Consider the following 12,084-nt stretch of genomic DNA (forward strand, 5'->3'; position numbering starts at 1 on the left):
GAGAGGCAGCCCCAAGATTGTTGAGGGGGGGATAGGAGACCTGAGCCAACTCCTCGTGCTTACCGTGGGGAGCGTGTAACTGGTCAGACACTGTGTTTTGCAGAGATGCGCATGGTGTCTCTAGTGCGCTATTCTTGCCCGGTGCGCTCTATTCCAGCTCCTCGCATTTGCCGGGCTAGAATGGCCATCCAGCCAGGACGTATTGAGCCAGCTCTATGTTCTGGATCTCCAATGCGTCTCCACGGTCCAGTGTATCCTGTTCCTCCTCCCCGCACTCGCCCAGAGATGCGTGTCACCAGCCCGGTACCACCAGTTCCGGCACCATGCACCAGGTCTATAGTGCGCCTCTGCAGTCCAGTACGCCCTGTTCCTGCTCTTCCCACTCGCCCTGAGATGTGTGTCCCCGTGCCGGCACCAGGCCTACAGTGCGCCTCGGCAGTCCAGAGCGTCCGGTGACAGTACCCAGTCCAGAGCGTCCGGCGACAGTACCCAGACTGGAACCTCCAACGACGGGCCACAGTCCGGAACCTCCAACGACGGGCCACAGTCCAGAACCTCCAACGCTCCCCAGCCCGGGGTCTCCAGCGACGGTCCGGGGTCTCCAGCAACGGTCCCCAGTCCAGAACATCCGGCGATGATCCACGCAGCGAGGGTCCCCAGCCCGGGGCCTATGGCGAGGATCTGCTGTCCAGAGCCTCCGATGATCCACGGGTTGGTGCTACAAGAGCGGACTCAGAGTCCACCCAGACCCTCACATTTAGGTTTGCGGCCGGGAGTCCGCACCTTTGGGGGTTTTTGTCTAGGGTTTTTGTATGTTTGTGTTTTTAGGTGTTTTTATGTCTATGGTTGCCTAGATTGGTTCTCAATCAGAGGCAGGTGTTTATCGTTGTCTCTGATTGGGGACCATATTTCGGTAGCCATATGCCTTGGATAGTTTGTGGGTTATTGTCTATGTGTAGTTGCCTGTGTCTGCGCTCGTTGTTCATAGCTTCACGTTAGTTTAAGTGTTCTTCCTTCATGAAAAGAAGAATGTATTCTAATCATGCTGCGCTTTGGTCTCCTCTTTACGACAAACGTGACAGTTTGTGTACTGTAAAATCACGCGGTGTAACGTACATTTTTCATAGTTTTAAATTTCAATAGCTCCTTGGTCATGTCAATTACACACCTAAGAAGCGTGCAGTGGATATACACCCATATTGCATAACCTCTAGTTATGTCTCTTCTATATTGTTGTACATTAATATTAGTTTGACAATTAGGGGGTCCAGTGTTGTGTTTACCCTTTTCTTTAATATTTAGCTATAATAATTGGTAGTTCTAAGTACTTATTTTCCCTGTTTTTTTATTTTTCCACAGTATTTAATAGCGGTACACAATAGGAGAGAGACATATCTCCTTTCGTCGTTAATATCAACCATAAAGGAAAAGGGCAAAGTACGAGAGTCGTGCTATTAATTGTCCAAAGCAGGGATGGAGAGTGAACTAGTGAGGTAGGCTGCAGTGGGTTTGCTGGTCAATACATCTACTGTATTGACCATGTTTATATACATATACTGTATTGACCATTATACATGTAACTACAGTAATGGTGGCCAGTAAATCAATTAATAAAAATGTAATATTGACAAATTAAACAGAAATTGTAGACCTTTAATCTTTTCCAACATGTCAACAGACACTTAACTTCAAATAAGTATGAAACATTTCAGTGTTAACTTTGTCTTTATCCCTGGTTGATGTACATTTCAGAGCCTCTTCAGTGTGGATGGGGTATAGCATACATTTTCAACAAAGACTGCACTTCCAGTTTGTTCTTTACTCTGTTGAACTATTTTGTCTTCATTCCTAGTTACAGCACATGGAACCACCGTTGGCAAACAAAACAAAGCGTAACACGTTATAAATAATATCAATGATGAATTAGCCATCCATTGTGTTATATCATAAATTGTCTGACATGCCGTCACTGTTGTCAGAAGATTATAAACATGTTAAATTAAGTTACTAACCCAGCCCTCCGATTTGACACATTGAACTCTATCTGAGAAATAGTTGGTGAACCAGGTGAGGCAGTCATTTGAGAAACCAAGGCTATTGAGTCTGCCGATAAGTTCCTAACTTCCCTGAAAAGTTGCATATCGCGGGGGCTATTAGATGCTAATGGTTCTGCATTTTTTGAATGGGGAATGCCTATTTAAGATGGTTAGGAATGCACTTTCAAAGAATAACCAGGCATCCTCTACTGACAGAATCAGGTCAATATCTTTACAGGATACCCGGGTCAGGTTGATTAGAAAGGCCTACTTGCTCAAGTGTTTTAGGGAGCGTTTGACTGTGATGAGGGGTAGTCGTTTGCCCGGTGACCCATTACGGACGCAGGCAATGAGGCAGTGATCGCTGTGATCCTGGTTGAAGACAATAGAGGTGTATTTAGAGGACGGGTTAGTCAGGATGATATCTAAACTCTGAACTACTTATGAACTACTTATGGCTTAGATCCCGCTACCGGGATCGATATGACAACAGCCAGTGAAAGTGCAGGGCGCCAAATTTAAACAACAGAAATCTCATAATTAAAATTCCTCAAACATTTTACAACTTTTTAAATATAAACGTGTTGTTAATCCCACCACAGTGTCCGATTTCAAAAAGGCTTTATGACGAAAGCACACCAAACGATTATGTTAGGTCAGTACCTAGTCACAGACAAACACAGCCATTTTTCCAGCCAAAGAGAGGAGTCACATAAAGCAGAATTAGAGATGAAAAAAGCTTTACCAAAAAAGCACACCATGCAATAATCACAATGTTACCCCTGCTGTAGTGTTTCAATCAGTGAAATACTAGAGGATATTTGCTGAGTAACTATTTGGCCCTGAACTTGCCAAACTTGACATGTGGTGACCTGGGGGAGAAGTTACAAAGCCACAGGAGTAGCAGCGTCTTCATCACAGTGGGGTGCTTATTTGGTTTGGTTTATAGCAGAGTTTCAGCCACTCGCTGTTCTACGGCTTGAATGTCATATGTTGATTTGATTCCTGAGTAGCACTGCTCCAGTTTTCATCTGCACAGTGTAACTGCTAAGAAATTGCCTGAAACGTGGCCATTATGTGTGAAACAAGTGTTGGAAAGCTCTTCACACTTCAGTTGTCAACGACAATAGTTCGATTTTCAAGGAATTTGATCATAGGTCAAGAATGTATAACTTGCTTCACTAAAGTTAACTTTACCTTGTTTCAACTCAAGACATGACTATCCGTCTATCCATTTAAGCTAAGGTAACTGAGCTATAGGTGATATCTCTGCGCTTATCCCTCGTCAGTATTATGGAATAATTATAATATTAAGGTACAATTTTAATGGAGAAGGCTGATCCGAGAGCAGCGCTGCCTTTCATTTGATCCTATTAGTTTTGACACATGCCTCGACGACGCACTTAGTGAACATTTCTCTGAGTGGTGTTTTGGGAAACACATGTTACATCTTCGGAAGGATGCATCCTTTACACTCGCAAGCCTAAGTTCCATCGCTATCGGAAACCAGGCCCTGGTGTGCACTCAAACGTCTGTATTATTGTCCTATTGCCTGGGTTGCATTCATTTGGTACAATTGGTATAGTATTTTAAAAATGGAATATGAAAATGAACTTTCCCAATTGGTAGTGCCTGCTTTGTTAAAACATTTTTTTTATCCTGCTTCATCCTCACTGAATGCATCCATTGGGTCTGATGCCATTGCAAAGCACTCATCAACCCTGATTCTCACGCTCCTCTCTCATTGCAGTCTATGCCTGGAAGGGGATGACCGACGAGGAGTATGTGTGGTGCATTGAGCAGACTATCTACTGGAAGGACGGCCAGCCCCTCAACATGATCCTGGATGACAGCGGCAACCTCACCACAAGAAGTACCCCATACTGCTGTCAGGTATGGGACCTAGCTATCTCTGACTTACAACTCTCAGGGCCTCAGGCCTCTCATACTGCTGCTTAATTAAAGAAGCAGGGCACCATATTGCTGCAAACATTGAAGGGCTAAGGAGGACAGCACATGTCCCAATTCACTCCCTCCCCCTTGGCCCTAACTGGATCCGAAGGGTACTGAAGTGAAATACCGTGTAGTAGTGGAGCTCCCATTTTGCTTTCGCCTTACAAAAATGTAAACATGAGGTTTGATATTTAGCCAATGCCCCTGCATTTGACTTGTCACAGTTATTTGTCATAATCATTTACCTTATCCGGTCAAGCATTTGTTGGTTTGCCTTTTTGTTCAGCTGTGTGGCAAGTTAAGTTTGATTTTAGGGTGTGTTGCATCCTGTAAGAGCTTTTAAAGGAATGACTGTTCCATCCAGAGCAAAGCATTAAAGGGGAAGTTCAGTATTTAGCTTGATGTTTTGTATTAGCTGGGAGACTAATCCATGGTTTCTATTTTCTTTAAACAGCAAAGACACACTTTAGCCAGCAATCTAAATAAATGAGTGATGGGGTAACCGTGCAATGTAAAAGTGGTTTACTTTATGCCCCAATGCGAAACACTAGAGGTATTTTAATAGGCACAGCCTTTCCACACTAGTCCTGTACACTAGTATTCTCAGATCTAATTTAGTGTGGTTCAGCTATGGAAATATGCCTCCCCCAAATTGCAAGGGTGATACTGCTATGATTGTCAGCAGGGCTGTATTTCTCAGTCTTGTACACTAGGTGGCGGCATTACTCCAGAGTCGATACTGAGAACTGCGGATGAACTTAAGGTGCTTGGTAAGCAACATGCAGCAGGAACTCTTAACTTTAAACACAGTCCCTTGGGAATGATGTTCCTAAGGAGGGAAGTCTTAACTCCTGTTTGAAATGTTAACCTGACATTCATATTAGCCTGATCTCTTCTCAGAGAACTAAGGCCCTGATAATTTTGTGACCTTTATGATGGCGCCACCTACCACATGTGGATGCCATTTAAAAAAAGTGCTAATTAAAGATTGTCAAATTGTCTCCTTTGGGAATCAAGGTGTCTGAGGGGACCACCACAGTGGTGCACAACCTGTACAAGATGATGAAGAACGGCGAGCTCAAGGTCCCAGGTCAATGACTCAGTCACCAAGGTAGACCCCATCATCCTCCCTTAGTAGGGCCATGCTTGACTCATCAGTTCTTAAAGTGCCATAAAATAATGAGTAAGCAGCGGTATTGACTCCCTCTCTATAGATCATTTCTCTCTCTCTCCCTCCAGAGCAAGTTCGACAAACTGTATGGCTGCAGAGAGTCTCTGATTGACGGGATCAAGCGGGCCACCGACGTGATGATTGATGGAAAGGTGGCGGTTGTTGCCGGCTACGGTGACGTTGTCAAGGGCTGCATCCAGGCCCTCCGTGGGTTCGGTGCCCGCGTCATCGTCACAGAGGTGGACCCCATCAATGCCCTGCAGGCTGCCGTGGAGGGTCTGGATCCTTTTTAGTTTGATTATGTTATTGTTCAGATTTAATTTACATTCTCAAAATATTATTGGAGATTTGTTATAGGTGTGCGTTCAGTTATCTTGGGTGCCTAGCAAATATGATCTGAAGAATTTGTTTTAAGTTGAAGGCCATTTATAATTGCTGTACATAATATGCAAACATTTTCTGTTTGACCCCATGTCATTTGTTCACTGCAGCAGAGGTAGTATCAAGCTCAAGTGTAAAAGCAATGTTGTACATTGGTTTTGTGTAGTATTTAATTGGCTTTTGTGATTGTTGTAGGATATGAAGTCACCACCATGGAGGAGGCTTGCAAGGAGGGGAACATCTTTGTGACCACCACTGGCTGTGAGGACATCCTTTTGGGCAAGTAGGTATCATTTTGGAGTCCAGTAGAACACCATGCAACCCATGTTAAACACTGTCTGATCAGAAGTACACGCAGTCAAGTTGGGCTAACCCCATTTAATCGCTTGTTTGGGCAATAGGCTGTTGGACGAGCAGTCGCAAATAGATTGTTTTTGTTCATGGCACACAAGACACCTGTCTGATTTGCTCCTGTCTCTTTGGACTAAGCCATTGTGGAGGCCACGGGGATGACACGGTCCAATAAGAAGAGTGTGGCTAAGTTGCACAAGTTATGTCTCTCTCAGAATTTGTTCTCCCGCCATTTTGTCCACATTCATTGTTTCATAACTTAATTGTGTGAATTGTTTGCCCTTTTATTGTTAGTCTATCAATTCCCCATTACATAGATCACCAGTAGTACATTGTTTCATTCCATTTATGAGTTCTCAATTTATTAATGATATTTACTTTTGGAGCGCTCCTGTCAGTGTTGAGTAAGGACACGGACCTGATTACGCATATAGAAGTAGGTCTATGCCACCTGGCCTGCACGCAAGTGTAGACCTATATGTTTGCACATTTGGGACATCTGTCTTAACTCAAGACCACTAATGACCAGTGGCGCTTCTTAAAGTAATTTTTTCTTCACTTCAAACCACAAGTAAACCAAGTCTGTTTATAGAATCCATTGAGAATGACAGTAGTTCAATGTACTTGAGCAATATTTCCATCTCTCTCCCTTTCGATAACCACTGCATGAAAGGGGAAAAATGTCATGCTCTGATCCAGGTGAAACGCCATAAAATACCTGATTTACTTCTTATCCCTTGCACAAATAGCCTACAGCTGTGTCTGCCCTGAGCTCACTGGATACGAGGGCCTAGAATATTTTATACAATGCTGCACGTTTCCTAGCGAAAGGTTCGGGCCGGACCAAGTCAATACGTTTTTTTGCAGACAGGCCATGTGTTGCAAATATGTTTTTTTAAATTTTTTATATAGGATTTATTTTTATTTTTTATAGGCTTTTTTTATTAGGCTGTTTTATATCTGCAGGCTGCAATGTTTTTATTTGTTTACTTTATGTAGGCTATTTCTACATGGATGGCAATAGAAGTAACTTTTAGATTTGTCACTATCATTTAGATATACTTTTTTTATTAACCGCATGACAATGACACTTAGAAATGTCCTTGTTTTTCCATGAAAACATGCATGAAATGAATAGGAAATGTAGTCAAGACGTTGACAAGGTTATAAATAATTATTTTTTTATTGAAATAATAATTGTGTCCTTCAAACTTTGCTTTCGTCAAAGAATCTTCCATTTGCAACAATTACAGCCTTGCACACCTTTGGCATTCAAAGTGTCAATTTGTTGTGGTAATCTGAAGAGATTTCACCCCATGCTTCCTGACGCACCTCCCACAAGTTGGATTGGCTTGATGGGCACTTCTTACGTACCATACGGTCAAGCTGCTCCCACAACAGCTCAATAGGGTTGGGATCTGGTGACTGTGCTGGCCACTCCATTATAGACATTATAACAGCTGACTGCTTCTTCCCTAAATAGTTCTTACATAGTTTAGAGCTGTGCTTTGGGTCATTGTCCTGTTGTAGGAGGAAATTGGCTTCAATTAAGCGCCGTCCACAGGGTATGGCATGGCGTTGCAAAATGGAGTGATAGCTTTCCTTCTTCAAGATCCCTTTTACGCTGTACAAATCTCCCACTTTACCACCACCAAAAGCACACCATCACAATGCCTCCACCATGCTTGACACTCCAGCATCTTCTTTTTTTCTGCGTCTCACGAATGTTTGTCTTTGTGATCCAAACACCTCAAACTTAGATTCGTCTGTCCATAATACTTTTTTCTGCTCAGGTTATGGATGTGTCACTGCAACCTTAAAAGGTCCTCAATGATGTCACCATTGCCCTTAATTCTAAGCAAATTGTGCTGTTATTTTTTTGACTTGGCCAAAGCTTTTGATAAGGTAGTCCATTCCATTCTTGTGGACCGGCTAAGAAGTATTGGTGTCTGAGGGGTCTTTGGGCTGGTTAGCTAACTACCTCGCTCAAAGAGTGCAGTGTATAAAGTCAGAATCTGCTGTCAGCCACTGGCTGCCTCCAAGGGAGTACCCTAAGGCTCGATCCTAGGCCCCACGCTTTTCTCAATTTACATCAACAACATAGCTCAGGCAGTAGGAAGCTCTCTCATCCATTTATTTGCTGATGATAGTCTTTTACTCAGCTGTCCCCTCCCCGGATATTGCGTTAATTGCCCTACAACAAAGCTTTCTTGGTGTCCAACAAGCTTTCTCTACCCTTAACCTTGTTCTGAACACCTCCAAAACAAAGGTCATGTGGTTTGATAAGACGAATACCCCTCCTCCCACAGATGTTATTACTACCTCTGAAGGTTTAAAGCGTGAGGTAGTCACCTCATACAAGTACTTGGGAGTATGGCTAGATGGTACACTGTCCTTCTCTCAGCACATATCAAAGCTGCAGGCCAAAGTTAAATCTAGACTTGGTTTTCTCTATTGTAATCGCTCCTCTTTCACCCTGCTGCCAAACTGTAAACTGGTCATCTCTGTATACTTGCCCCAAGACTCACTGGTTGATGCTTATTTATAAAACCCTCTTAGGCCTCACTCCCCCCTGTCTGAGACATCTACTGCAGCCCTCATCCTTCACATACAACACCCGTTCTGCCAGTCACATTCTGTTAAAGGTCCCCAAAGCACACAAGAGGTCGCTCCTCTTTTCAGTTCGCTGCAGCTAGCGACTGGAACAAGCTGCAACAAACACTCAAACTGGACAGTTTTATCTCAATCTCTTCATTCAAAGACTCAATAATGGACACTCTTACTGATAGTTGTGGCTGCTTTGTGTGATGTATTGTTGTCTCTGCCTTGCTCTTTGTGCTGTTCTCTGTGCCCAATAATGTGTGTACCATGTTGTGTTGCTACCATGCTGTCTTGTCATGTGTTGCTGCCTTGCTATGTTGTCTTAGGTCTCCATTTATGTAGTGTTGTGTTCTCTCTTGTTGTGATGTGTGTTTTTGTCCTATATTTATATTGTATTTATTTTTTATCCCAGGCCCCCTTCCCCGCAGGAGGCCTTTTTGCCTTTTGGTAGGCTGTCATTGTAAATAAGAATTTGTTCTTAACTGACTTGCCTAGTTAAATTTAAGGTAAAAAAAAGATGTATATATATTTAATGAAGCTGCCAGTTGAGGACTTGTGAGGTGTCTTTCTTAAACTAGACACTCTATTGTACTTGTCCTCTTTCGCAGTTGAATTAATGAATGCACTGGTGTTCTCCCCAGACACTTTGAGCAAATGAAAGACGACTCCATCGTTTGCAACATCGGCCACTTCGACTGTGAGATTGACCTGAACTGGCTCAACTCCAACTCCGCCGAGAAGATCAACATCAAGCTGCAGGTTGGACTAACACCCCCCCCCACACTTCCTGCCCAAAAAGGTGAGCCATTTATAAGAGAAGCGACGTAAATGCATTTGTCTTTTCATCATTAGATTGACACACCTGTATTCTGTAGCTATTTAGTTGTGAGTATCCTATATATGCTTTTTTCACAACCTGTAAAGAGTTCTAGGTTTTCTTTGCCTGCAACTCTGTACAGTTTAATTGGAAAAAAATGTAGTGTCACTGTATTCTGAAATAGACCCCACTAACTCCTGGTTGAAATACAGTGGGGCAAAAAAGTATTTAGTCAGCCCCCAATTGTGCAAGTTCTCCCACTTAAAAAGATGAGGCCTGTAGTTTTCATCATAGGTACACTTCGACTATGACAGACAAAATGAGAAAAAAAATCCAGAAAATCACATTGTAGGATTTTTAATGAATTTATTTGCAAATTATGGTGGAAAATAAGTATTTGGTCAATAACAAAAGTTTATCTCAATACTTTGTTATATACCCTTTGTTGGCAATGACAGAGGTCAAACGTTTTCTGTAAGTCTTCACAAGGCTTTCACACACTGTTGCTGGTATTTTGGCCCATTCCTCCATGCAGATCTCCTCTAGAGCAGTGATGTTTTGGGGCTGTTGCTGGGCAACACGGACTTTCAACTCCCTCCAAAGATTTTCTATGGGGTTGAGATCTGGAGACTGGCTAGGCCACTCCAGGACCTTGAAATGCTTCTTACGAAGCCACTCCTTCGTTGCCCGGGCAGTGTATTTGGGATCATTGTCATGCTGAAAGATCCAGCCACGTTTCATCTTCAATGCCCTTGCTGATGGAAGGAGGTTTTCACTCAAAATCTCACGATACATGGCCCCATTCATTCTTTCCTTTACACGGATCAGTCGTCCTGGTCCCTTTGCAGAAAAACAGCCCCAAAGCATGATGTTTCCACCCCCATGCTTCACAGTAGGTATGGTGTTCTTTGGATGCAACTCAGCATTCTTTGTCCTCCAGTTGAGTTTTTACCAAAAAGATTCTCCCAATCTTCTTCTGGATCATCCAAATGCTCTCTAGAAAACTTCAGACGGGCCTGGACATGTACTGGCTTAAGCAGGGGGACACGTCTGGCACTGCAGGATTTGAGTCCCTGGTGGCGTAGTGTGTTACTGATGGTAGGCTTTGTTACTTTGGTCCCAGCTCCCTGCAGGTCATTCACTAGGTCCCCCGTGTGGTTCTGGGATTTTTGCTCACCGTTTTTGTGATCATTTTGACCCCACGGGTTGAGATCTTGCGTGGAGCCCCAGATCGAGGGAGATTATCAGTGGTCTTGTATGTCTTCCATTTCTTAATAATTGCTCCCACAGTTGATTTCTTCAAACCAAGCTGCTTACCCATTGTAGATTCAGTCTTCCCAGCCTGGTGCAGGTCTACAATTTTGTTTCTGGTGTCCTTTGACAGCTCTTTGGTCTTGGCCATAGTGGAGTTTGGAGTGTGACTGTTTGAGGTTGTGGACAGGTGTCTTTTATACTGATAACAAGTTCAAACAGGTGCCATTAATACAGGTAACGAGTGGAGGACAGAGGAGCCTCTTAAAGAAGAAGTTACAGGTCTGTGAGAGCCAGAAATCTTGCTTGTTTGTAGGTGACCAAATACTTATTTTCCACCATAATTTGCAAATAAATTCATTAAAAATCCTACAATGTGATTTTCTGGATTTTTTCTTCTCATTTTGTCTGTCATAGTTGAAGTGTACCTATGATGAAAATTACAGGCCTCTCTCATCTTTTTAAGTGGGAGAACTTGCACAATTGGTGGCTGACTAAATACTTTTTTGCCCCACTGTATATTATATGATGTCTTGTGACTATTCAAAGAAATTGAAACTAGGCTGAATGGGAATAATGGCTTTGATTAACCCTGTAATAGGTAGCCGAAATGAGGCTCTTTGTACTTGAGGCTGAAATTGAGCACTGCGCAGTCATTTTAAATTGAGTGACACATGGGTTGTGGTGAACATCTTAAGGCCTTTAACTGAAGCCATACACTCAGAGCTGAGCGCAAGAGATATGCTTGTGGGATGTTGGGAACAAAGCCAGGGATGGTTCGAGGTCAGTCTATTGCCTTAAGAATGTAGTTTTATTTATTTATTTATTTTGTTTAAGAGTACATGGTCTGTCAAACATAAGAACCACCACTGATATCCCTCATTCTTTTCCTGCTCGACCTGTTCAGCCTTTTTTGACAGCTCCTTTTTGAATTATGTCTGTTCTTGAGACTGGCATTGAGACCAGTTTTGGCATTTTTCCTGCGATTTCGACCTAACTTCTTGGGCGCAACCAAGCATGTTTTTGTTTTCAGGGGAAAATGTGATTTCCGTGACGATTGAACCCATTACAATAAGTTTTCTCCCCGTGTAAGAAAACTTTATTCTGAATTTGACTTGTAATGTCCTTTTTCTCTTCTTTCTGCAGCTGAATGAGGAGGTGTACCGCCCATCTTGACAAGCTCGGCGTCAAGCTGACTAAGCTGTCAGATAAGCAGCCAAATGCCTGGACTTAACTGCGAAGGACCCTTCAAGCCCGACCACTACCGCTATTGAAAAGTTTGTCAGATAGGTGGCCAAGCAGCGGCCCAGAGTCATGGTGCAGTCTGGAGGTGGTGTGGTGGTGCATGGACATGTGGGTCTGGGTAGGGGAAGATTCCCAGGAGTCTTCTTGTGGCTAGGACATTTTTGCTAATGCCCTGCTTCAACTTGCATTCAAATTTTCTTGCCCACTGTATGCACTTGCCTTTAGATTCTAACCAGAGCTCCATTGCCTTTCAAGTAGCAAGTGCTAAATGGCTTCTA

The 12,084-nt window shown here is 43.1% G+C and overlaps 1 pseudogene; it reads left to right on the top strand.

Annotated features, from left to right (window-relative positions):
- The first annotated feature begins 670 nt into the window (after positions 1-670).
- Positions 671-11,715, top strand: LOC112222605 (annotated as a pseudogene).
- The last annotated feature ends 369 nt before the right edge of the window (positions 11,716-12,084 follow it).

This window comes from Oncorhynchus tshawytscha, linkage group LG02 (genome assembly GCF_018296145.1).
Source record: "Oncorhynchus tshawytscha isolate Ot180627B linkage group LG02, Otsh_v2.0, whole genome shotgun sequence".
Classification (NCBI taxonomy): domain Eukaryota; kingdom Metazoa; phylum Chordata; class Actinopteri; order Salmoniformes; family Salmonidae; genus Oncorhynchus; species Oncorhynchus tshawytscha.